A 25863-nucleotide genomic window follows, 5' to 3' on the forward strand; every position below is an offset into this window, starting at 1 on the left:
GCCTCTTCCAATGTCTTCTACTGTATAGATAGTTGTGTGCTGTGTGTTTTGCTGAAAGGATGAGCAGATGTGATCTGAGATCCAAGTTGATTTCCTACTCGAGTTCCCCGTGAGAGGTATAAATGTATGTGTTATGGAAACCAAGACACTGAACAGAAGTGTCATGTTGTAGATCACCTGTGCTTTCCCAGGAAAACTCAGATGTGTGTTTTCCCTTCTCGAAGAAGCTCTTTAACTACAGGTACTTTGCCTGTGGTGGGAGTTGAATGGTGCAGGCACATGAGCCTTTTAAAAAGTGGCACGTGTTTTCAAAAGAATATTTTCAAATTCAGACTAGGGTCAAATTTACATAAATGTCTCCAAAGGCCGGAAAGAAGACCACATGCGCATCATCAAGAGTACCAGAATTCTGGGGCTGGCGAGATGGCTCAGTGGTTAAGAGTGCTGACTGCTCTTCCGAAGGTCCCGAGTTCAAATCCCATCAACCACATGGTGGCTCACAACCATCTGTAACGAAATCTGATGCCCTCTTCTGGAGGTGTCTGAAGACGGCTACAGTGTACTTACATGTAATAAGTAAATAAAACAAAAACAACAACAACAAACAACAACAACAAAAAAGGAGCAGAATTCTGATAACGTATAGGAAATATGCCCCCATTTTAAAATACATCCAGATTCTAAAATCTCCCTCTTGTCAATGCAACCCAGTTTATAAGCTTCTGGTTGTAAAACCCGAGTGCGTTTTGCCATGCAGATGCAAATAAAACAGAGTCTACATCAGCGGCTCCTTTTAGATTCCTAGGGATCCCAAGAAGCCTGTTGGACCCTCTGCGTGAACATCCTGTTCCTTAGTCATTAGAGAAGTACATTTAGGTGGGGAAAACACACCATAGGGAACAGATTTAATCTGACCTGTCTTCCCACAGTCTAAACTTGAAAAGAATACACACAAACACATTGCATCAAATCCGTAGGGGAAATAACGCAGCAGCCTGCAGCCGCTCTGGGATATGCTGAGAAACCAGAACAGACAAACCAAATCATCGTAGGGCAAACCCACCATATGCAGCAAACAACCAGTGCAATTATATTCTGCAGTTGAGGAATTACATAAATTGCCCACTGGGAAGGAAGCCTTAATCTCCACCCCTCCCAGGAAATCTACAGACAGCTGTGTGCTGTCTCAGTGTCTTTCTGAAAGGTTGAACACATTTGATCTGAGAACCAACTTGATTTCTTAATCAGGTTTGATGTGAGAGACCGGTTATAGATGTATGTGATTCTCCCGGTGTGCGTCTTTGATTCATACGCTAATTACGTCGATCCTTTGGGGAGCACAACCACGGAGCTGGGTCCTCCTTGATTAATGCTGGCAGAGAGCCACGCAGCTCGCGCGCAGGGGAGAGCGGCTCAGCAGCTTCAGTCCCAGCTGAGAATATGGTCCCATTATCTCCCAGCTGCCTAACCAATCCATAAGGGCCTGTTCTGCGTGGATGATCAGTGTAGTGGAAGGAGGGACTTGCTGAGAACTGAAATCTCTGTTTGGTTTGCTGTAACGTGTAAGACGAACCGAGAAGTTTTACTTTACAGTCTGTAAGTACCAAGTTCTCCCCCAAACCCTCTCCCTATAGCTTCAATGTGAATGCGATTTTACAAGATGTGTTCCATTTTCTGTTCCTTGTGCTTTGTTGAAGGAAGCTAGTGAGAGAGTTATCTATTTAGCACTTGCTGTTTCTGTCAAATCTCTTAAATAACTAACTCATACCAAACAAATCAGACTCTTTCCAGAATGCTTTTCTGGGAGTTCAAAAATAATTGACTTCATTTTTAATTTGGAAGTAGGGGTGTGTTATCTGTGGTTCCTGGAGTGGTCAGAGTATTTTTTTATGTTCTTCTCCAACCCTGAAAGAAAATTTTAAAGCTAATATGTATGTGAGAAGATCATTTTGCAAGCAGATATGGATTAGAAAAGCAGGTCTCTTTATTCCCAAACTTTAAGGTAATTTATTTTGCCACTAGGAAATGTACAAACAGGAAAGTTTCATAGGTTTTTTTTTCTGTTGTTGTTTATTTTGTTATGTTGCAACAGTTACAAGTGTTTGGAAACTTTCAAAAGGAATGCTGTATTAAGTCTGAAATATATGTGTGTAAAATATGTAATTCCATATAGTACCTCTGTTTAGCTAGTTTTTACATGCATCAATTTAAAAGGTGATAAGTTTTGGTTTTAAGCAAAAGCATACCATTTCAAAATATACCCATTTGCAATCTATATCATGTTAGGATTTGCTATTGACACAAGATGAACTGATCATAGAATGCTATTAGAAATTAGTATAGTTGATATTGTTTGCATGGTTTCTTTCAAATGAGCTTTGCCTCAGTGAAATTTGTTATCATTGTGGAGACGGATTTATGGAGTATTTTTATATATGGGTATCCCTAATAGATACACACACACACACACACACACACACACACACACACGCACACATATATATATATATATATATATATATATATATATATATATATACACACACATATATATCACACTTTGTGTTTTTACTGGATTAAAAGTAGAAAAATTGAACGATTTTAAGAACGAATTTGAGTAAAAGTCATGAACCACTGCTATCCAGAGCTGGGGTTGGTGGATACTACCAAGAACTTGAAGTCATTTGTAGCCAAAAAACCAGAACTGTGTTTCCCATAGTGAGCCTAAGACCAGCATGGAGCCCATAATTTGCAGAGTGGAAATAATTTCGCCTGAACAGGCAGTCAGTTTCAAGGCAACAGAAAAACCAGAGCCTGTGAAGTATAAAAGTGTCTCACTATCACGGAGTATGTTCTCTTTTGATTTGGTTGAGGAGAATGATCAGAGAGGGAAGACTCAAATAGATGGTTGCTTGAACTCAGGTATTCCCAGAGTTTGAGGTTTGGAAGGAAAACAAAAACAAACAAACAAACAAAACTCTGAAAAAATTCAACATGCCTGTAACCATCATAAGCTGTAACCAGAGTGAGTTTTAGACAAATGAAGGCATGAAAGAATAGCTGTGATAACTCTGAGCAGTGAACTATCCCAGCTTTACACTGACTGAGAACCCTGGACCCTGAAATAAGAAAGTTCCTTAAGGGTCAGACACTGAACTCAGAAAAAAAAAAAAAAATAGCCTGCTGGGTTCGAAGCTCCTCTTTTCCCTAGATGAAGAAACAGTCTCAGACCATAGCTGACTTTTGAGTGTGATGATTCTGGGACATTTAATTTTGTTTTTAAATACTTGCTGGTCTTTATCTTGCTCATTCAAATTCATGGTCTTGGACAAGACCCTAAGGTTTCTGTTGCTCTTAATCAAATGTTTGAACTCTGAATGGCTACTTTAGTTAAGGCTGTGTTTGAATGATACTTTTCTTATTCAGACTCCCTCCCCCACCACACCTCTGCTCTCTCTTAACAGTAAATGTTGCCTTCAGTAAAGTACTGGTCTCAGGTAGTCAAATTTTATGTTTTTCCTCCAAACATTGAGAAATTTCAAAACATGTATATAATTTCATGAATGATAGTCAGTCATAAATCTCATATATGTAAGATCTAGGCAATATGCTGTTACTACTCATTTCTTTAAAAATGCTTGGGATTATTTTTCTAAGTGGTCGGAAACTGCTTTGTTGATTGGGTTTAATCTGTTTAAAGAAAAGTAGGGTGAGTTTAAATGCTCTAGGACCTGTTTTAGGGTCTGCTGGTTGGACAGATGGGGAATCCAGATGGGTATTACATACACCTTTTAAGAGGTGCTTTTAAAACCACAGTGATTTGATTGGTCTTCAAAATAAGTTTAAAATGCTATAAAAGAGATGAACAGATGAGTCCTCATTTTATGTACAAAGGAGTATGTCTCTGGATATGTTTGCATATATGGAATCCACCCTGCTCTCTCATAGACAATATCTCTGCTACCCAAAATACATTATCCCTTCAGTTCCTCCAAAGTGGTGGTCTTGAACAAAATGGAAGGATCAGGTGAGTGTTGATATGCCAGCAAAGAAAACTCTATGTGCTCAAGCTCTGTGCAACAGAAAAAGACCTTTATAATACCCTGAACTATGTTGGTAAGCATGACCTCTTTTCAGACAGATTATACCCTAGCGTTCTTTGATAGATTGGACCAGGCTCCAGATGAGTCATGAAATTCTGTGCTATACTCATACAAGTAAACATTTTTTAAAATGGGGTGTGATTGCATACAAAATAAAGAATTTAGTAATTTGGGGTTGCTGTAAATTTTTGCATGCCTGGACTCTGAACTAATCAAATATGTACTATACAGGTTGTCTCCAGTAACAATGGATGTTTGATGTATATTATTTGATGTAGGTCTGTTTGCACTGATTTATCACCTCTGTACCTCAGTATCCACATATAACCTGATGTCATTTCTAACGTCCTTTCTAAGTTATAGAAGCCTGTGAGGATGCCTCAGTTTAACGTTGCGAATAACACTCTTCCAATTACCTTGGGTAGGGTAAGGAAATGGAATATCGTTGTCAGTCTAAATAAGATCCTAGTAATCCTCCTGCCTCTGCTTGTTGAGTGTGTGGATTACAGATATTCACAGACATACCTGCCTTTTTTCCTTTCCTTCATTTCCTGGTCCTTGTCTTAGTAGGCCCCTCTCATCAGATATATCAATGGCTCTTAATCGCCACCTTACTTTCTGTTCCCTGTCTTGTTCTTTTTTTCCCACTGAGTTGTTCTGGAGTCAGGACTTTAGGAACAAGTTGTCCTCACCTATTACTCCCTGTATAAAATGTTGGCTGGTTTCTCTCTTCTAGAAGAAAGTTTATTGAGGTGAAAAATAATACGCGGGCATACTGGTTTTATGTGCATTGGATCCCCCTCCCCTCTGTGTGTGTGTGTGTGTGTGTGTGTGTGTGTGTGTGTGTGTGTGTGTATGGTGTGTGGGGAGACATAACCATGTTCTGGTGTTTATGTAAAGGACAAATCACAACCTTGGATGTCTGTCCTTATCTTGCATCTTCTTTTATGAATATGCTTCTTTGTTCTTTGCCAATGGGCTACATATGATGTGCTAGCTGGTGCACTCCGAAGAAATTCTCCTGACCCCACCTACCATCTCACTATATGAGTACTGAGATTACAGATATGTGCTACCATGCCCAGCTTTATGGGGGCCTGGGAATTCAAACTCAAGTCCTCATACTTCTATGACAAGTGCTTTATGTACCAAAGCCATCTCCTTGTCCCACCCATTGCAAGTTCCTAGTCTTAGACACATAAGGGCAGAAAGCCTCTAAAAGTTGTAGTTGTATATAGATACCCAAGTACATTTTGAAAATAAGAATAATATTCATCTTATATGTAAAAGATGCTCAAACAGGACTCAGTTTTATGTATCAAACTAATTTTTTTTTTCATTTTAAACTTGTAAGTCCTCCATGTGAAAGCTCATTTCTATACAACTGGTATGGAAGAGTTTCACTTTTAATAGGAGGCAGGGGGCAATCAAATGACCCCAATTCCCCCAGGAAATTACTGTTTTGTCCAACTATATGGAAGATAAGTTTCAGGTTCATGACAACAAAGTCATATAAGCAACTTTTGGAAATTTATGTGAAGTTAAATAAAATACCCTCTGGAAAATTTGCTCATAACTGTTTAATTGTCATCCCAGAACTGCGCGTACAGCCAGATCAGCCTCAGTCACAGTGGGCAGAGGATGAGATTACTAAACTTATCGAAAATACTCTGTGAGCTTCTTAATGTATCTAAGCCAAATGGTAAATAAATTTACGTGAGATGCAAACTTGGCTACAGCTACTGCAATAGGCTAAATCAATTCAGAATTTCTATTTGTAGTACAAGGATTGTAGACTTTACGTTTTTCTCACTATTAAATGAAAATAAAATATACCCTAGCCATGTAGCCGGATTGACACAAACAATTACAGATTAATGTTGTACTTAACAGTTGACACTGTCTATGTTTATATAGTTTAAAAAAATCTCTAGAATGGATGCTAAGTGGCCATCTGAAGACAGTAACAGCTCAGAAGTGTAACTCTCCTACACCAGAATTATGTTTTGATAGCTTTTTAATATTAGTTGGAATAATAATTTCCCTCTAATTTTTTTGCCATTAGTAAATCTCTGTATGTGAGGCTTACTATTCTGGAATTTGAATGTGAATGTCATCCCTTACTGCAGCTGTAGACTGTGTTTCATGTCTCCATGCAGAAGATAAAATTAATTTTCCAAATCCCATAAAGCTGAGTAGATGTCCCAGCTTTTAAGACAGCAGGTCAGTTGTAAGTGAAATCTGTAATGAGAGTTAATTCGTCTGTTTTATAGTTGTGTGTCTTTCTATGACCAAAGTGATTTTGTGTGTATGGACTGTTCACACACACACACACACAAACAGACACACACACACATGCACAAACACACACACACACACACACACACACACATATAGGCAAGATTTAAAGTCTGATAATCTGACTCTCCAATCTTGATTATAAACTTAACCCACAGTGTCAGAGCATTACTTTAGGACTTTAAATCAGTACTTCTAAAGACTTGAGATGTTTGGTCCACTTAATTAATAGCTCCATCAGTTTTATTTTTCTGCATAGTTATGAGAGTAAAATTGTACATTGTACTTATGGCTCTAGATTTCAGAGATGGTTTCCTATGACTTTGCCTCTAGGTTATCAAGAAATCCACATCTTTCTGCATCTGACTGTGGACGCTCTGCTGTTTTGAAGGTGAGGTGGGATGATTTATTGCTGTGAGGTTGCATAAGGAGCTGAGAAGAAAGTGCTTTTTTGTTTGTTTGCTTGCTTGTTTTTTAACAGTTACATAGAAAATGCTGAGTTACACATTTGAAAGCAATAGCAGAATTTATAGAAGCTAACTGTGTGCCAGGCATTAGATTTTGGGCTTGCCGGGTAGAAATTTTATATTGGTGGATAGAAATTTGAGTAGCCATTAAGGAGAAAAGAAATGTAAATATGATAGTAGAGGAATGGGTGTGAGTGTATTGTGGTTAAAACTGTTATGACTTTGGTCCACAAATGAAAGTAGTAAGTGAATACGTGAAAACTGTGTTGAATGACGGCACTGGGATTTATCCCAGAAGAGTTGGTCAGGGCATCACTGAGTTACTATGTACATAATTAAGAAATCTGGATCAATGGAGACATGCCGAGAAAAAGAAATGCTTTTGGCTCTCAGATTTGCTAGCTGGCAATCTTTAAAAATGCAATTATTGTAAATGAAGTGGATATTGTAGCACTAGACTTGGATTTTCTTAATGCAATGAGAATTTCTAGACAAAGGTGTGGGTATATCCTGTCTGGGCGGATGGCTGTTGGTAACAAGTTTCAGTGGGTATTATGCAGCTACTTTTACAGATTGCTAGTCAGTCTTCTTGACCCATTTCCCAATTTTGATGTTTTAAATCCTCTGAACTACTCCATTTGTGCACTATCTGAAATGGTTCTAAGAGATTGGGTGAGGAAACTGATTCCCAGGAGGCTGATTTTATTAAATCAATTCCATTTCCCAGGAAGCAAACTTACAGTTCTCAGTGTTAGATGGGATTATAACACCACTCACTCTATTGAATGGCATCTTGTAGTCTTCCCATTCCTTTTCCACCATCCAAGTGTCTTATTAAGATTAATACATCTACAATTGCCAGGGACTGGATAAATGACATTATCTACTGGACACAGTCCTTTGCAAGAACATAGACTCTAAGCTGATTAGGATTCGATGAATGTTTGTGTCTCTTTATGATTGGGAAAGCTGTTCACACAGAGACAAAATGTCTGATCTCATGGGCAAAATCAACCACCATCTCCCAGAAGAGATTAAATCATGCATTCAAATATGATCTCTGACATCTTAAGGTATGAGTGTGGAGTATGAATCTGGTCACTTAAGGTGTGTGACTCTGATCCTCTCGGGTGGTCTGGCAGTGTGCTTAGATAGAACAGAAACAGATTTAGACTTCTATGGCCAGTGCCTTGCGTACCCCCTCTTTTACCTATACCCAAATGAATCCAAGTGTGTATTCAGTGGGTGTGGTAGTAAGTCTCTCTTGTACTATACTAGTCCTTGTGTCAAGTGCCTTTTGTGGCATGTGAGTATGTTTAAGACATGGGAAAGCTTTAAAAGTAAACTCCCTTTCAAATTATTGATTATTGTTGGGATTTTAGTTTATAGATTGATGCCCGCGACTATGAATATCCAAGATATGAGTTTTGAAAATTCACAGTGTTGATCAAAGATTATGGTAATATAACACATAGGTAATCATTATTTTAACAAATCATTTTCACAGTGTGGGGGTTCTGTTTGAGAGGTTCATGAAAGTAATAGACTACAGTAGATTTAACTTAAGGAACGCTCATAATTTTATATATCACAATCCTGAATCTCAACATAATTTTGAAAAGCGACAACCCTCATAGAAACCTGGTTAAGGACCTGAAAATCCTCCTGAAATATATACTTGGTAAACTTCAGGCTTTAGTTTGAAAAAAAAATTGAGATGACTTCATCTAGTAGAATGTTGAAGCCAGTAAGATATTTTTAATGAATATGTTCAAAGAAATATATATATGCAAAGCACATGTTCTTTCCCATATAATTACTCATCACAGAGCTAAGTCTGACTTAGCTAAGTTCTGATTGTAAATTTAACTTTATCAATAATCAATTTTAAAATAATCTTGGCTTACAGAAGTACTTGATGCTGTGATGATGGCCTACAACTTTCCCTTCTCAAAGACCCAGAGTGGGCCTGAGAATTCACTGTTAAAAATTACGTGATTCATCTCAAGTGGAGGCTCCAAGGCCTGACACTATTACTGATACTATGTTGTGCTTATAGACAGGAGTCTAGCATGGATGATCTCTGTGAAGCCCAAAAAGCAGTTGAGACAGAGGCAAATACTTATAACCAACTAATGGACTGAAGTTAGGGACCTCTGTGGTTGAATTAGGGAAAGGCTGAAAGAAGCAGAGGAGTAAGGCAACCCCATAGGAAGACCAGCAGTCTCAAATAACCAGGACCCCTGTGATTTCTCAGACACTGAGTCACCAACCAGGCAGCACACACTTGCTGGTCTAGGCCCAGGACACATTTTCAGCAGAGGATTGCCTGGCCCAGACTGAGTAAGAGAAAGAATCTTGCCTAACCCTGGAGGGACCTGAGACCCCAGGGAGTGGGGAGGCCTGAGGTGGTGAATGGGTGATGTGGGTGTATGTTGGAATATAGGGGGTAGTTTAGGGGTTGGAGAGACGTCCTCTTGGAGACAGGGGGAGGAGGAATGGGATGAGGTTCTATCAGAGGGAGGACTGGGAGTGGAGCAATAGCTGGACAGTTAAAAAAAACGGAACAATTATATTTTTTTTAAAGTAAAAGAAAGAAGCCTTATTTTATACATAAACATTTTTTGTTGTTTATTTTCAGCTGGTATTGCCTTCCTCCATAAAAAAGTGAAGAGACAAAGAACTGGCATAACATGTTTATCTATTGAGCTGACATAAAAGGCACTTGTAGAAAAGTAGATAAACTATATGAGAAACAGAAGGCAGATGAAAGCTAACTTAATGCAGCCTGATATACAAAATTTCCTAGCCTTGACACACTGTCTGGGTTGATAAGCAGGATTCTTCCTCTGGCTTCAGTGTGAGGGAGGATGTGCTTGCAGTTATATGTGCTTTTGTAAAGCAAAGAGAAAGTCATAGTGTCCTTACTTCACCATTGATTTTCAAATATCCGTGGCTCATAATAATCATTATGGTTGTCAAAGGACAAAATGGCAACAAATTTAGCAGTAGATCTCATTGATTTTTATTTGCAACTCATGAATTATCTCTCACAGTATTTTGCACAATAGAATGGCAATGTCTGCATAGCAGGGAATGAACCATGTGCTTTGTAAGATGGAAACAAGCAGAAAAAAATAGAATTGATTAATATCAGGTTTCCTTGTTTTTGAGGATTAAAGCAGGAAGAATGAGTGACTTGCTGACTCTAGTGAACTGGAATCTCTTTTTAGGGAAAATTAGTTTGAAGGCTCTGCGTTCTTGCAATCTGGATTTGCAGCATTTAGCATAGCTGACTCCAAATTCTCTGGGTCTAATCTGATAGGCTTGAATTAGCACCTCACTTCAAACCAAAAGGTTTCTATTAATTTTAGACAATATACCAGAGTGATACATTTTGGAGTGTAAAATTACAGCATCCTTCAAAACTATCCCTAATTTACTGTGTGTTAGAGGATGTGAAAATGGTGGCCTGGAGTCATGGGACCATAGTCCTGACTGGACATGATATATAAATTGTCTCAGAAGTTCCTATTCTGATAGGCCAGATAAATCCATGACAAAATGACCAACTTCTCATGCTTCGGAATGAGAGCTACCAGAGTCCCATACACTTTTATCTAGCAAGACAGTCACATTTACATTTCATGTCAGATTCTATGTGTATGTCTTGTAGCTTAATCTCTACTATGAGTCAAAGAACCCATATCAGAGGCCTGTAGAAACAAGACTAAAAAGAAGAAAATTATGAGGTAGGCCAGCTGTTATTCAATAGACAAGCCAAAGGGTCAGATTATGACTCTGTATAAATGAGCATACTAAATTCTATTGCCATATAAAATCATGTGGCCAGTTTTGAGCACATCCCATACATTATAAATATAGTTGTATATTTTTAAACTTTAAAAAGCTAAACATATCTTTTAACTTCATACAATCTAGTCTTTATATTCTCATAAAATGTTGGTATATATCATGTTTGGTGTAGAAAACATGAATGTTCATAAGGTAAAGAGACATGAATCTCGCCTAAAAGAAAAACACTACAATTACTATGTAGACTTTTAGAGAAAAACAGGAGGGTGAAGTAAGGCAGGCAAGAGTTATTTACAAGAATATTTTACATCCTGATATATCCTAGTCATCTTCAATTCATAATAGTGAGATTTAAAAACTCATACTTTACATACCCTAATTACACAGGATTTAATAGTATGTATGTGGTACAATGTCTGAATAATTCAGTTTATTAAACTGTAATTTCAGTTATTGATCTTATTAACATATTTAACATTCATTTTTTAACTTAGGCCTGAATATCATAAGTCACATACTCTACTGTTGAAAGTCATTTTTTTAATTTTTCTTATGTATCATTACTTTATTATATAGCCCATGAAAAATGGAGCAAATAGGATATATATATATATATATATATATATATATATATATATATATATATACACTTTGCACAGGAAGATGACTTAATATTGTCATATTTTAGACAAGGGGTATATTCTAAATTCTATTTAATTAAAATACATATTTTAGAAGGTGTGTCTTCTGAAGGTACATTAAATCCAGTGCTATGGTGTTTAAGATAGTTTTTTTTTTCTTTTTCTTTTTCTTTTTCTTTTTTTTTTAAATTCTCTGTAGTGAGTAGAATTACTACCTTGTGTTCATTCATTAGCAAAGTATTACTATGTATTTGTTATCATGTCCTGGGGTCTAGTGATCAGAATAAAAAGACAGAGTCTGATTCCCTTCTGATAATATGTATGTTCTAATGTTATATGCATCTGGGTAGGAAGGGTAAGGACATATTCTAAGAATACCAAGCATTCCAGCATAGCTTTTCTCTCTTTTCGCTATTTTCTGTTACCCTGCCCACTCTTTCTTTCAGATGAATACACATCTGTGTTAAGGCAATTCCATAGGGCCCATATGAAGTGCAGGGTTCTTTTTCCAGATATTTTTGTGAACCCCAAATGGGCTGAAATGACCAGTTGAAGCATAGTGTATTTAAACGTTTTTGTAAGTAGGTCATGAAGCTACCAAGGCAGATGTTTAAACTTCTGCTACTTTGTTTCAGCAAACAAAGCTTGACACTGACAACTCAACAATTCATTCATTTTTTAGATGCTTTCCTGTCTATCCATCCATCAAGAGAAAGTTTAGCGTTTCAATTTGCATACACTGTGGCCTATGTGGAACCAATGCTTTCTTTCACATGGTAATCCGATGTATCTTGAGGTAACACTCAAGCGTGGAGGTTAGTTACCCAAAGGCTCGTGAAGTAAACGATTGAATGTTTAAACTAATGTAGATGATGCCTTTAGAATATTAGATATTAATATACACATATATAATATATATAAAAGAGATGGTGTCTCCATATGGAATATTCTAGAGCGTTATAAAGGCTACTATAGTTTGTTCTGTTTTGTTTTCTAGATTATGAAAAGAAAGTACTAACTGTTCTAATCTGTACACTATCTAGGGTAACAAACCATTGATTTTACTTAATAGCATTACATATTGTCCTGTAGCTAGTAATTCCCATGCTTGAAAAAGAAAATAGGGTCTTCTCTCTCTCTCTCTCTCTCTCTCTCTCTCTCTCTCTCTCTCTCTCTCTCTCTCCCACTCTCTGCTTTTTGTTAAACTTTCCTACATTTGTGACACAATGACAGCTGCCATAGGAATTGGAAAAGATAGAGCAATCTTTCAGAGTCTGTGAAATGAAGGTGGGTTCAGTGCTGCAACATAATGAAAGTTGCTTCATTGTGACATGTGTCAGAGTCTTTGGTGATGCAAGTGTGGAAGGATCTTTTTGGAAAGATTTATGTCTCCAGTCTAGATTTGAGCTAGAGGGACATGACCTTGGCTTTGAACTCACAAAGGTTACTCCCTGTAATAAAATCCAGAGACAGGATGAAGAGTTTTTCAGATCTCAAAGGCAGTTTAAAGTAAACAGAAGCAGAGAGTGTTGGAAAAGAGCAGAGCAGACTGGCAGAATTCTTATCTGCATGTTACCCAGAATCCTCAGCTAGCAAATGGCTATTTAAGTGGCCACTCCTGGGTATCTAAGAATTAAAAAAAAAAAAATCATGACCTTTTCAATCATCATCAAAATGACTTTTCAAAAACCAAATGCACACACACACATACACATGCACACACACGTACACACAAAGAGAAATTATTTCTCTTAATTTAAATTCCCACTGCAACCTCTATTGTGAATGTTTGCATAGTTATCAGAATCTGGGATGAATATCAGGGAGGGAGAATAGGGAAAGGTGGACCATTGGATTCCGTGTAATGTTTACATGTATTTATGATGTGCTATTTTGCTATTCCACATTAGGCTGGTAATAGTTAACAATAACATCCTTCAAGTAGCTAGACAAAACATTTTAAAAGTTTTGAAATTTGTAGCTAACTCTTGCTACTTTGTGGGTTCTTCTTCTCACTCTTGATCATCTGGTATCACCCCTAGCACTAGATAGGAGAGAAACAAGAATACAGGGGAGAGGGAAAATAGGGAAATCCCTGACTCTTTTTTCTGTTTCCATCTTTGACCATGGCTACTAACAAACCACGACTAAACTCTCTAAATGACCAACAACTACCGAGCCTGCTTCTTGGGGCCCTTGTATATGCATATACATATATGAATATATATATGAATATATATATATATATGAATAATATATCAATCCCAGATTCCAAACATCACATAACTGCATGAACTGTCAGCATCTGGCAAAACCAAAGGAAAATCATGGTCTGCCGCTGGGGATACTCTGAAGCCTCCCCACATCCCTACACCTAGAATTAAAATGAAAGCACATTCTATGAATATTTCCATGTATTTTCTAAAAGAAACAATCCTTCCCACAGTCTCACTACAGAAATCAATGACAAAAACAAGAACATAGACAAACCGATTTAAGCATCATACAATGTACATAAGCACAAAACACCACACAGAACACCATTCCAATATATTGTGTGCATATGTGTGTGTATGTGTTTGTGTGTGTATCAGTTTAAGGATAAATTTGATTTTACAAATACGGAGCAAAATTAAGAAAATCTTTAACTAGATTTTTTTTCTAAGTGGCTTTATTGAATTACCATTATAACAGTAAGTAAATGATTGCATGTGTGCATTTAGGGTTATTTTGGAAAATGTCTGTTACAGTAATCAGTTTCAAGGTAATTATAACATCCTCAAAAAAAATCATAAACTAGACTGGGGAGACGGCTCAGTCAGACAGTGCTTGCTGTGAAAACAGGAGGACATGAGTTCGGATATGTAAGTGAAAAGCCAGGTATACTGATGTGGGCCTCTCTTCCAGTACAGGTGCTAAAGGCAAGGGACAGAGGTGTTTATGGCCACCTAGAATTGTGAAATTGGTGACTTATTTCTCAATATCTCTAAAAATAAGGTAAAGGGCAATAATGGAGGACACCCAGTTAAAACCTTGGTATCTACAGGATTATAGCTGGATACTTACCTCTAAGTACACATAAATGTATTCACACACACACACACACACACACACACACACACACACACACAAACACACACACAGAGCCATAAACATATTAAGTCATTCCTCATTCTCTTCCAGCAATAGACATACACTAATTTACTTTGCTGGATCTGCCTATTGTGGATATCATTTGTATATGGTTCATAGGGTATATAGTACACTGTCTTTAGATTCCTTCACTTACCTTCCTATATATCCCTTCTTTATTTGAAAACATTCAAGATGCTTAAAGTACTTGTGATTATAAATAATGTCCATGTAAATAGTCATGGTGTGTGGGCATGCAGGCGTAAAGTTTATGGGTCTAGCTAAACCATCTTTTAGCAATATATGTTAAAGTTTAAGCAACCCTGAAACACTACATTTCAATATATATTAAAATTGTATATAAAAATTGCTAAAAGAAAATGTTTGACAGGGAATGTTTTGTTTCATCTGAAGCAAAACGTATGTTGGCCAATGTTTAAGTCACATTAAAGTAGATGTTTTCTAGCTGCAGTCAGTCTCATCAATTCTAGTAATGCCATATTTTCCAATGATAAAGGATGCAACTTGTAAGCAGAAGATTAAAAAATGTCATATAAAAGATGAAGAAACAAATAATTGTCTTTTCTGCTTATTAACATCAACATATATTCATCTTCAATTAAGGTCACTCACATACTATTTTAGATGGGACACAAAGAAAAACAAAGAATAGTCTCCTGATTTGTCCCAGCTCAGCTAAGGTGTTTGTCATTGTTGTTGCATTATGTTCTGATGTTTCTTAATATTTGCATAGCAAAATTTTAAAAATGATGTGTAAACTCTGTCACACTATCTGCAACATTCAAGGCTGCAGATGTAAGAAGACATCAGGCTTGTGTTTTTACATTTCTCCTAGTGACAATTGACATAATAAACATCTAGAATGTGTCCATGTTGGAATTAGGACGTTACTGTGTATTGCTGGAAAGGACTTGGTTTATAACACCTGTTAGCGAGGTAACTGCCAAATGCACAAGGGACAGTGATGTTATCCTTGCAAGCTGCACCCTGGAAGGCTGAGTGGATTGCGTGTGATTCCTGTTCCTATGCGTTTGATGTTTTGTAAGTATTCTATGGGGATTACCTTCTATTTGTTTCCAATTGAAAATAAGTTAGAGGAAGGCTGTAAACATGTTAACATGCTGTGAGAAAATATGTAGTGAAATACTTCCATTAAAAAAAAAATCTCCCCCTTGACCTGACCCATCAAAAATAAAGTGAAGGTACAAACTGACTGACCATTATTTATATTTTCAGTGAAATATAGCCAGTTGTAGATAATTTCAATTTTAATGTCTATAACTGAAATAAAGTGAGTTTCATTTAATGCTCACAAAAACCAAGTAAGCAATTATTTCATCTAAATGCAAGTTACTGACAGATCTTTGTTGTACATTGTATAACACCAAATTACTCTATGGCATCAAGCACATTGATGTACTAGTTTATATTTTACAAAATTAGTTCATGCTTTTATGCTTTATTTTCCCTTTCAGAGGTCAAGATTCCCATTTCACTAAATATTATTACCAGCAAATACATGAACTAAACACACAGTCAAATATTGGCTTCCTAAGCCTTTTGCAAAGGTAAATACTGTAGGAAAACAGAGTAGTGAAGAGTTAACTGGTTATCATGTTGCCATGACAAACCCATACATATACCTGGAAAGAGAAATTAACACCATCACTCATAAGTTTGCTACAAGTAAACCTTCATGAGACAAATATCCTATTCTATATTAGTATATATTATTAAAAACTGAATTAAGTTCCAATCAAACAAAAAGAGAGAGAAGAGAGAAGTTTAGTGAACTTTACAATCCTTCTGCTTTAAAAAAAAAATTAACCTTTTTCTAGAATCCATGACTCACTTCATTGCCTAAATCCTGTGCCTCTCTTCCCTGCCTGTCTGTTCCACTCTGCACCTTCTTAGCACTGGTTCCAAACACATTCTCACCACCACAAATACTCTGATTCAGTGGTACAAAGAGTAGCAAATGAAATAGAAGTCTTTATAGTAGATCAGATAGTTTCTACTTGACACTTGCACATACAGCCTGTGTAAGATTCCCTACAATATTTTTATCTTAGAAAACAACTATCCAGATGTAGCCGTCTCTTGTGAGACTATGCCGGGGCCTAGCAAACACAGAAATGGATGCTCACAGTCAGCTAATGGATGGATCACAGGGCTCCCAATGGAGGAGCTAGAGAAAGTACCCAAGGAGCTAAAGGGATCTGCAACCCTATAGGTGGAACAACATTATGAACTAACCAGTACCCCAGAGCTCTTAACTCTAGCTGCATATGTATCAAAAGATGGCCTAGTCGGGCATCAATGGAAAGAGAGGCCCATTGAACATGCAAACTTTATATGCCCCAGTACAGGGGATCGCCAGGGCCAAAAAAATGGGAATGGATGGGTAGGGAAGTGGGGGGTGGGGGGGAGTGTATGGGGGACTTTTGGGATAGCATTGGAAATGTAATTGAGGAAAATATGTAATAAAAAATATTAAAAAAAAAAAAGAAAACAACTATCAAACTAGCGCTAAATTCTTACCTCTGTAACTGGAAACTTAAGATGGGGAATTATCCTTCAAAGTCAACCTGAACCTCAGAACAGGGCCATGTCAAGATAGATAGACATGACCCCAGTGAAGAGATGGGGATACAAAACCCTCCAAAAAAATTTAACCCAGAATTGTCCTAGTCTAAAGAAAATGCAAGGACAAAACTGAAGCAGAGGCTGAAGGAAAGGCCATCCAGAGACTGCCCCGCCGTGTGGTCCATTCCATCTGCAGACACCATTGCTGATGCCAAGAGGCTGTCTTCTGAGCGGCTGGCTCTCACAGCACCTGAGACAGATGCATACTCCCAGCCAACCATTGGACTAAGCCCTGGAATCCCAATTTAAGAGTTAGAGGGAAGGCTGAAGGAGGTGGAGGGGATCGCAACTCCGTAGGCAAAACAGTAATATCAACTAACTAGACCTCTCAGAGCTCCTAGGTCCTAAATCACCAATCAAAGAGTATACATGGGCCAGTCCATAGCTCACACTACATACGTAGGAAAAGACTGCCTCATCTGGCATCAGTGGGAGTGGAGGTGCTTGGTCCTGTGGTAGCTTGATGCCCCAGAAAAGGGAGGTAATAGAGGGGTGAAGCAGGAGTTGGTGGGTGGGTGAGAAAACACCCTCTTAGAGGCAAAGGGAAGGAGGATGGAGTGGGGTGTTTGTGGAGGGAAGACCAGGAAGTGGAATCACATTTGAAATGTAAACAAAATGATTAATAAAAAAAGAATCAAAAGAAAGAAAGAAAAAGAGAAAGAGGAATCAAGCAAGAAAGGTAACAGCTTTATATGCATGTAAGCAGTAGACATTTGCTATATATCTGTGTAACTAGATGGATTATCTAACAGAAATATTTCACTTTCAAAACTCTCAATTCATAAAATATCATAATGGTACCCTGACAACGCCACTGCTTCAACGTGACTAATAGCAATGACTACAGGTCTACTTTGTCACACCTGACTCTGAGACAATTATATTTTGATAGAAAAAAATGTAGTTTCTGCTGGAGAATTTTTTATTCAATATTTACATAAATATGCATATGCTCATGATTGAGGGGAGTTGCGGAGGAGATAAGATCTTCTTTTATTGAAGAAGATGTAGGATGCATAGCTCACTGGAGTGTATACTGATCACAAAGGGAAAAAGCAAGCGTCTTCTGGAGACAGTTTCTGTAGTCAGAGCACACTACTCCAAGATGGGGACCAGTTCCAGTGTTGGCATTCTTTGTGTACGACAGGATCTCTAGAATGGAACTACTTTTTGGAAAAGTGTAGAGGGCAATGTGGCTCCTTTGCTTCTAATTCTGTCATTCCTTCAGAGTGAGGCTACTCTCAGCTAGCTAGTACCCTACCTAGTAGGGTTGCTTTGCTCAGGCTGTGTGGAAGAGACACCTTGGGCATTCACTGTAGATGTGAACATCAGGTACCACGGAATCAGTTCAAATCTCTTGGTACAATGTTGTGTTAGTGATCCCTGACTGAAGAGCCTTCACCATTTTACCTTTATCCATACTTCCTGTGAAACTTGTCTCGGTTGTGAGCCTTGCCTTTAATGTCTGAACCATCTATTGAGCTCTCCTGTGGAACTGTTGTGCAGTGCATTGTACTACTCTCTGTTCTGCCTCCTTAGATGCTCATTTAGAAGTTGCCTTTTTTTTTTCTTGAAAACTGGCTATAAATGTGAAGACTCAAAACATCCAACCCATACCTTTTGTTGTTATTGTCTCCATCTAGAAAAAAAATGACTATAATTTGGTAAGAGTGTGTTCAGTTACTGTGATGGAAGTGTCTTTAGAGATTGTGTTTTCTTAGATGAGATGTGGTGCTGGGGAGATGGGATTTTTGTAACATTTATTCAATCTTTGCAGGTAGCACACAGTTTGAAAACCTTGTTTCAACTGTAGCCTCCATACCTGTATCCTAAGAATTGGCTCCTATTATTACCTGTGCCCCACTGAACTCTGTTTTTAGGGCTGCTTTAAATGTCTCTGTCTCTGTCTGTCTCTCTGTTTCTGTCTCTCTTTGTCTCTGTGTGTGTGTGTGTGTGTGTGTGTGCCTGTTAGTGTGCCTGTGAGTGTGTGTGTGTGTGTGTGTGTGTGTGTGTGTGTGTGTGTGTGTGTGTGTGTGTGTGTGTACTTGGACACAGAGGACCCCAAGCATACTGCATGTCTTGGAGCTGAGTTATAGAGGGCTGTGTGCCTCCTGACAGGGTATTGGATGGCACTATTCACTGCTTAGCCATTTCTCCAGCCTCAATACCCTATTATTTTTAAAGATGACACTGTATCTTCAGAGAACTGATTGTACAAAGGTTTCCTTACCAAAGAAAAGAAATCAAACTTCTTGGCATTCCTGGTGACACATTTTCCCCACAGCTGGACACTTGGGCCTCTTCCCATTTTATATCTGCCCTCACCTCTTCCTAAAGATCTTTCTCTGAGGCAGGGGCTTCTGCTTTTTTTGATCTGTTGCTATGTGCAAGCTTCAGTTCTGAATTCCCTGTCATTTAAATGTGGACTTTCCCTGTGTTCTGTCTAGAAATGTCAGTGTACTTTCTGTTTCCATTTTTATTTTTTTCCTTTAACTAATATCTGATCTCAGAAACTGTTAGGAACTTACAGCAAATTCAAGACTGTCCTTTTGTCTCAACATAGTTACTGGCTTCTCCCTCACAGTCCTTAGTATAGCATCCCACTTGTTGATCATACAGAGAGGAGCCAAGCTTCTTTATTTTGGATTTGAAAAAAAAACCTACAAAATATGATTCTTTTATGTTTTAAGCTATTACCTTTTTTTATTAGAATTGGATTTCGACTGTATAACCTTGAACATGTCCATAAAAGACGATTACCAGCTATGTTATACCACACTGAGGGCCACTCAGTACATTGGCCAATAAATTGGACATAATACACACTAGAGATCAAGCCATTCCCATTTAAACAAACATTATACACCTCCAATACTAACAAAACCTTGTTATAACATACATGTAACTTAATCTTGGCACACTCTAACTGTGTTGTTTCAAAGTATAATGCCTAATTGACCCTTTGCACCAAATGTATTTTCCCCAAACACTTTAATGAGTTTGGTGTGTCTTTGAGACCTACCTGATGGTTAAGATTATTTTAGTATTTACTAGGTCAGACCTTGTTACCTCTTCCATTGAACTGGAAACACGATTTAATTAAACATTAACCTTTTAAAACACTGAAAGTATAGTTTAAATTATATTTATAAGCTCTACCCCCATGGCTATGTCTATTGACTCTCATATTTATATAAAATATATATTTTATAATATCAGTGTTTATGTTTACTTATACTATGAAAATTGCCTTGTCTATACAAACATCACATTTACTAACAAGACATTCTATTAAGAAATGAACAGGAGAGGAAATCCCATAGACTTTAAGCCTGTAGCTCACTGAACACCATTGCATTGGCCTAATTATTCATACTCTGTCCAGCTAGCTGTGTTGTCTTGACTCTTAAGTAAGTTTGTGGTGGTGACTACCACATAATAACAAGCATCTCAAGGACGATTAAGCATCGCAAGCAGCAGAGTTTCTACATATTTTGCAATTCCACTGTCTTAATATGCTTCTTTGGTTCTAGTTAGGAAGATTTTCCCCCTTGGCCCAGATGCTGTAGATGAAGCAGTTGCAGTTGATGTATTTTCTTCAGTGATCACTGAGATGCTGTGCATTCTGAGGTCCTTCTTGTGAGGCTTGAGCTGTACTGTGCCACTCTGGGTTCGCAGTAGGATCATTACCTTCTGAATTTATCTTAGAGTTGATTCAGAATAAATAAATTCCCTCTTGATCAAGCACAGTCTGTTCTTAGCATACAGCTTTTTCTGATCTTCCATACTCCTTTCATAGATGACTCTGGTCAATCCTTGGCCTCATACTATCCTATACTTTAGCCCATGTTTATTTGCATTATCCAGTATGGGCTTTTTGCATTTGCTTTTTATTGTTTGGAAAACATTAAGTTGAATAGATGAACAGATTTTGTTCCTGGAGATAAAAGTCCTTTTGTTTGTTTGTTTTTGTTTTTGTTGCTATTTTCTTGTTTGTTTTTTAAATATGGTTTCTCCATGTAGCCTGGCTGTTCTGGAACTCTGTGAACCAAGCCACCAACTCAGAGATCTGCCTGTTTCTACCAGCAAACAGGTATACACCACCACTGACCTCTGAGATAATATGATTAAAAGAATAAATCATGACCTCTAAATTGTGAGTTACTCTTTGCCACAGTATATTGATCCTTTGAGACTTACAGATAAGACAGGAAAGATAACATCCTTTGTCTATTTCTTTTTTTTTCTGTACACAACTTGCATTTATTCCCATAAGTGATATAGTCAGATCCACAAACTGGTTGTTTACAATGGGGCAAGGGATGGCCACCACTAGGTACTTCTTGTATATGTCACAGTCCACCTAGTCAGACACAAGAGAATGTCCTGATTTTCTCAAATACCACAAGGATAACTACATTGGGTCAACTAGACAGGCTACATCTCAGCAGTTCTGATGCTCTTGAAATTGCTTTTATAAAGAGTGGCATCATCATCATGACAAATACCAGTAGTGCCAGAACCCTTCCTACTTTTTTTTTCTTTTTTTTTCCATTTTTTATTAGGAATTTAGCTCATTTACATTTCCAATGCTATACCAAAAGTCCCCCATACCCACCCCCCCCACTCCCCTACCCACCCACTCCCCCTTTTTGGCCCTGGTGTTCTCCTGTACTGAGGCATATAAAGTTTGCAAGTCCAATGGGCCTCTCTTTGCAGTGATGGCCTACTAGGGCATATTTTGATACATATGCAGCTAGAGACAAGAGCTCTGGGGTACTGCTTAGTTCATATTGTTGTTCCACCTATAGGGTTGCAGTTCCCTTTAGTTCCTTGGGTGCTTTCTCTAGTTCCTCCATTGTGGGCCCTGTGGTCCATTCAATAGCTGATTGTGAGCATCCACTTCTGTGTTTGCTAGGCCCTGGCATAGTCTCACAAGAGACAGTTCTTTGTCTATTTCTAACCATATCTTTTTTAAAATTAGGTATTTTCTTCATTTATATTTCCAATGCTATCCCAAAAGTCCCCCTTCCCCTCCCCTCTCTCCTACTCACCCACTCCCACTTCTTCACCCTGGTGTTCCCCTATACTGAGGCATATAAAGTTTGCAAGGCCAATGGGCCTCTCTTTCCACTGATGGCCTACTAGGCCATCTTCTGATACATATGTAGCTAGAGACAGAAGCTCCGAGGGGTACTGGTTAGTTCATATTGTTGTTCCACCTATAGGGTTGCAAATCCCTTTAGCTCCTTGGGTACTTTCTCTAGCTCCTCCATTAGGGATCCTGTGATCCATCCAATAGCTGACTGTGAACATCCACTTCTGTGTTTGCTAGACCCCAGCATAGCCTCACAAGAGACAGCTATATCAGGGTCCTTTCAGCAAAATCTTGCTAGTGTGTGCAATGGTGTCAGCATTTGGAGGCTGATTATGGGATGGATGCCCAGGTACGGCAGTCTCTAGATGGTCCATCCTTTCCTCTCAGCTCCCAATTTTGTCTCTGTAAATCCTTCCATGGGTGTTTTGTTCCCAATTCTAAGAAGAGGCAAAGTGTCCACACTTTGGTCTTCTTGAGTTTCATGTGTTTTGCTAATTGTATCTTATATCTTGGGTATTCTAAGTTTCTGGGCTAATATCCACTTATCAGTGAGTACATATCATGTGAATTCTTTTGTGATTGTGTTACCTCACTCAGCATGATGCCCTCCAGGTCCAACCGTTTTCCTAGGAATTTCATAAATTCATTCTTTTTAATAGCTGAGTAGTACTCCATTGTGTAAATGTACCACATTTTTTGTATCCATTCCTCTGTTGAGGGGCATCTGGGTTATTTCCAGCTTCTGGCTATTATAAACAAGGCTGCTATGAACATAGTGGAGCATGTTCCTTTCTTACTAGTTGGAACATCTTCTGGATATTTGCCCAGGAGAAGTATTTTGGGATCCTCCGGTAGTACTATGTCCAATTTTCTGTGAAACCCCCAGACTGATTTCCAGAGTGGTTGTACAAGCTTGCAACCCCACCAACAATGGAGGAGTGTTCGTCTTTCTCCACATCCTAGCCAGCATCTGCTGTCACCTGAATTTTTGATCTTAGCCATTCTGACTGGTGTGAGATGGAATCTCAGGGTTGTTTTGATTTGCATTTCTCTGATGATTAAGGATGCTGAACATTTTTTCAGGTGTTTCTCAGCCATTCGGTATTCCTCGGGTGAGAATTCTTTGTTTAGCTCTGAGCCCCATCTTTTAATGGCGTTATTTGATTTTCTGGAGTCCACCTTCTCGAGTTCTTTATATATATATATAGGATATTAGTCCCCTATCTGATTTAGGATAGGTAAAGATCCTTTCCCAATCTGTTGGTGGCCTTTTTGTCTTATTGACAGTATCTTTTGCCTTACAGAAGCTTTGCAATTTTATGAGGTCCCATTTGTTGATTCTCGATCTTACAGCACAAGCCATTGCTGTTCTATTCAGGAATTTTTACCCTGTGCCAGTATCTTTGAGGCTTTTCCCCTACTTTCTCCTCTATAAGTTTCACTGTCTCTGGTTTTATGTGGACTTCCTTAATCCACTTAGATTTGACCTTAGTACAAGGAGATAGGAATGGATCAATTTGCTTTCTTCTACATGATAACCACCAGTTGTGCCAGCACCATTTGTTGAAAATGCTGTCTTTTTTCCACTGGATGGTTTTAGCTCCCTTGTCAAAAATCAAATGACCTTAAGTGTATGGGTTCATTTCTGGGTCTTCAATTCTATTCCATTGGTCTACTTGTCTGTCACTATTCCAGTACCATGCAATTTTTATCACAATTGCTCTGTAGTACAGCTTTAGGTCAGGCATGGTGATTCCACCAGAGATTCTTTTATCCTTGAGAAAAGTTTTTGCTATCCTAGGTTTTTTGTTATTCCAGATGAATGTGGTCGTGGTCTTAGAAGTATTTTTCTTAAGTTCTTTTAGCACCATAATTTAAAAAATGTGTACTGTTTTTTTTTTAGTATGGTGCCCATAGAAGTGGGCTTTTACTGTTTTTTTTTTTTTTTCAGAAATTAAAGGCACGGCTACAAAATCTATGAAAATGAGCATCTTAGAGAGAGAAAATATAGTTGACGATACTCAACCACGTTGCCTCTCTTACTGTTTTCATTTGGCAACCAGAAAACAACAGCAGATTTTAAGATTCTGCTTTTCCCTGTGCGTGAAGAAGAAAAGTTGTTAGCCTCTTACTGTTAAGCTTTTCCATTACTGTAAACTCTTTTAGGCCAAAGTAATAAGGGAAAGGATGGGCTCAGAATAGAAGAATCATGTTGATGGAGCAGGCATTGTGCTCACTGATAGTCAGAAATCCAGTCAGAGAAAAGATTGACCCAACAAAGGGAGGGCATTCTCCATCTGTGTAACCTCCTATCCCATCCTGCCAACCCTAGAAGGAGAGAAATCCTTAGGTATCCAAACTGCTCCCTGTCCTTTGTTTTGCTTTGCTTTGCTTTGCTTTGCTTTGCTCTGCTCTGCTCTGCTCTGCTCTGCTCTGCTCTGCTCTGCTCTGCTCTGCTCTGCTCTGCTCTGCTCTGCTCTGCTCTGCTCTGCGGGGAGTTTTTGTTTGTTTTTTGATACAGAGTTTCTCTGCGTAGCCCAGGCTGTTCTGGAACTCATTCTGTAATCATACTGGTCTTGACCACTGAGATCTGCCTGCCTGTACCTCCTAAAGGCTGAGATTAAAGGAATGCACCATCACTGCCCAACACTTGTTTTCATTTAATTATTACACCACCTAAAACATATCAAATACACTGCATATCAGATATTTCTTTATAATTCATAGCAGTAGTAAAATTACAATTATGAAATAGCAATAAAATAATTTTATAATTGAGTGTCACCAGAACATGAGGAGCTATATTAAAGGGTCACAGCATTAGGAAGATTGAGAACCACTGACCTAGAATAATGGATTATTCTCTTTATACAAGTGATAACTCTTAGCTCCAGATTTAACATGTACACTGACTTACATGGATGTACATGTACATTTTGAGCCATTCAGGGTGTATTCCACTAAAGAAGACATAAGGATGCTTTTCTGAATCTTGTGATGAGCTTTCTGGCATATTCTGATTTTCTTTGCATTATAACACAAAGCAAAGATTCAGTCTGGTGACTGGAATTTGTGCACTTATGTTAAGAGCCATGGATGCCCAGAGAGTTTAATATGTGCAATTTAACAAAATCAGACTCAAGTATAAATATGCTTGATAGTCATAATGAAGATTCACGTGATACCTCTGATGTGCAGCAGAAAAATAAGTACCTTGCAGTGTTAGCTCTAATAAATGATCTTGAAATGCTGGTTCTGAATATTCCAAAAGCCATATTTTGAGACTCACTAACTTAATAATAATCTACCTTTTCCCACATTCAGTCTCTCTCTCTCTCTCTCTCTCTCTCTCTCTCTCTCTCTCTCTCTCTCTCTCTCTCTAACACACACACACACACACACACACACACACACACACACACACACACACACACACTTCACATATACAGTGCATTTTGATCACCCCTTGTTTCCTAGCCAACTCTCCCCAGACCACTCATCCTTGCAAATCCATGTCCTCCTTTTGTAATCTGAATAACAGATGGATAACTCATTTATCTATAGACCTGTTAAATGTGCAGCTTGTGAGATTGAAATTTTAGAAGGATGTGAAGTAAAATGTGATTCTATTTCTCTATTTT

The 25863-nt window shown here is 38.1% G+C and overlaps 1 protein-coding gene across 10 annotated transcripts in view; it reads left to right on the forward strand.

Moving 5' to 3' along the window:
• Cntn4 (contactin 4) overlaps positions 1-25863 on the forward strand; it is a 1022510-nt gene that overhangs the window by 439886 nt on the left and 556761 nt on the right. For 5 of the 10 annotated variants that reach the window (XM_006506197.3, XM_006506196.3, XM_006506198.3 and 2 more), the window contains exon 4: positions 6735-6792. The exons of 2 other annotated variants lie outside the window; for them this stretch is intronic. The gene's annotated coding sequence lies outside the window, so the exon portion shown is untranslated. Of the gene's footprint in view, positions 1-713; positions 1597-6734; positions 6793-14237; positions 14323-25863 lie in introns of those variants that run through there. 3 more of the 10 variants (NM_001109751.1, NM_001364565.1, XM_006506195.4) reach the window with 3 other exon arrangements.

The sequence above is a fragment of the Mus musculus genome, chromosome 6 (assembly GCF_000001635.26).
Source record: "Mus musculus strain C57BL/6J chromosome 6, GRCm38.p6 C57BL/6J".
In the NCBI taxonomy this organism is placed as follows: Eukaryota; Metazoa; Chordata; class Mammalia; order Rodentia; family Muridae; genus Mus; species Mus musculus.